Below are 2,500 nucleotides of genomic sequence, written 5' to 3' on the forward strand. Positions count from 1 at the left end.
CGATCTAAGAAATTCAATTCTCGGGCCGGCGCCAGGCCGATCCCAAACAAAAGGGGAGAATTTTTTTAATTTATCGATTGTTGGGGGCAGAATGTGATAGCTACGCCAGTGAGAGTGGTGATGATGCGGTTGTGTCGGTTTGTGTACCTGTTTCGATAGCCCACTTCGAGAAATGTATATTTAGCACAAAATTTATGTGTTGCTACAGCCATTACCTTCTTCGGAGGTCGCTTTTCGTTGACTCATGCTAGCAAAGATGAATAACAAATAAATTAACATTTTTAAGATGATTGTCAACCTGTTTAGAGGGGGGTGACGCTACATTCCATGACCCACAAATACCTTCTCAATTTAATGAATGTATTACATAAATTTAAACAATTTCATAATGTGTCGAAATCATGTTTTGAAACAATATGGTTAGAAATGACGAAGGATTGAACGTAAAGCAGGCAACAATAGACCCCGCATTCCGGGGAGTCCGAGAATTTTGGCCCAGCTAACGATCATTTCAAATGGGGCATCGTTTGCAGTTAATAAAAGAGTGGCATAGAAGGCGGTCGGGTGTAGTCTTTTCGTGTACACCGGTAAGCTAACCAATGTACTAGCACTTGGAATGGAGCAGCTACTGCCGGTAGGTGCTGAGTGAGTTTGACCAACTGGCTCGTGCAGTGTATTTATGGTGAGTTAATGAATCAGCCACCACTTTTAGTATAACTATGGAGTAAATTTATTATTTATAAACTGAGCACATTGTAGAATCGAAAGGGTCGGTATAGGCGCCACGGCTCATAGAGATCGAACGATCGATGGATTGATGACTGATATTAAGTTTCCTTTTCCTTACTCGTGTATCGCTGATTAAAATCTTGCTCTACAGAATGATGGGTGAGCTATTCCATTCCGTATTTAATGGAACCCCGGTCCGGTAAAACGTTTTTTGGTTTTAGCAACAATTTCACTGGATGTATGAGATCAGAAAATTCCATTGAAAAGCGCTAAACGACTCGCTCGATCATGCGGAATGATAATATTAAGCGTTGCGACATGATCATGATCACGCCCGGCTCATTTGTCTTCTTCTGCTTAGACAAGCTAAACTGTTGCAATGTCCATCCCCAACTTCCACCCCATAATCCGAAAGTTTCGATAATATCTCGCTGCAATGCTGGGCTGGGCGTGTGGGAGTGGGCCACGTCATCGCGGATGTGCTGACGGACGAGCAGGAACGACGAGTGACGTCCTCCCGGGAAAACCGGGCATCCCCCCGGGGAAGCGGAAAAGCTGACGTCCAGTTAGGCAGCACCGGGAACGCTCGTTTGTTCGAAAATAAATGTCTCGAACCTCCGGTGTGCAACGCAATCTGGCGCACCGTGCCCGTCACTTCCCACGGGTTGGCACGAGGGCGCTACGGTGGTGGCAGGCTGAGGTGTGATGTGACCATTTGGCCTCAATTCTCACCTCGACAGACAGAAGAATGCCGTAGAACGCGACAGCCCCGCGAGAGCACACAGATAAGTTGATACTCACCGGGGGAACGAAGGTACCGAAATGGTTTGTCACTTTCTTCGCCGAGGCCGTTCGATGACGAATGGAAAATGGGGCGAGGAGTGAGGGTTTTGGTGGAAACGGTGCATACCGGATGTGACCATGGTTGGCGCACGTGCTCGCCCCGGCAACAAAGCCGCCGTAGCGTCGTCCGGTCTCGACGAACTCGTCTCACGTGATTAAGCTGTCATGTTTACAACTGCTTGTCACCCGAGCGACTGCATCGACGAGACACAGGGATCATCAAGAGCAGCAGCATCAGCAGCTAACAAAGGGAGCGTGGAAATTGTGATGAAACACTAGAAAATGAAATAAAACATCGACGACCGGTAGTCGCTTTCCCTCGGGACCCCTCGCTAACGCATCATCATTCGATCCTCGTTTCGATCGCCGATTTCCCTCGAAGGAAGAAAGGGAGAACCGTTCTCTGCCATAACAGGAAGCGCAGGTTTTCCACCACGCACCGCGTGATGAAAATCGAATCGCATCGTTTGACGTGCGATGACGATGACGTATCCGGTCGGTGCATTCGGAAGTTGTCGGATCGGAGACGCTGCGGTGCTGCTTGTTGCTTTTTGGAGGAAGAATTCACGCGAACTCGGATCATGCTGCTGTTGCTGCTGATGATGATGATGCTGATGATGCTGATGATACCGGATGGATTTTCCGGATGTGTGCGCGGTCGCGTACTGCGGAAACTGTAAACCTTAGTGGCCTCCGTGGTCTCGAACCGGAAACACTGGTATGCTGGTGGACTGGTTGGAGGTGAGCGAAGGAATAGAGAAAGTTGGCCGCGTTGAAATTATTAACCGGAAGGAAGATCAAAACTTTAATGTAGCCGGCAGGCAGCACGATGTCGCGACGAATTGCGAATGGCACGTGCTGCATGCGGGCTGGAAGGGAGCACATGAAACAAGGGAAACGGAAATGCTGTGAGCGGATACGTCACGAA

The sequence above is a fragment of the Anopheles aquasalis genome, chromosome 2, assembly GCF_943734665.1.
Source record: "Anopheles aquasalis chromosome 2, idAnoAquaMG_Q_19, whole genome shotgun sequence".
NCBI classification, from domain to species: domain Eukaryota; kingdom Metazoa; phylum Arthropoda; class Insecta; order Diptera; family Culicidae; genus Anopheles; species Anopheles aquasalis.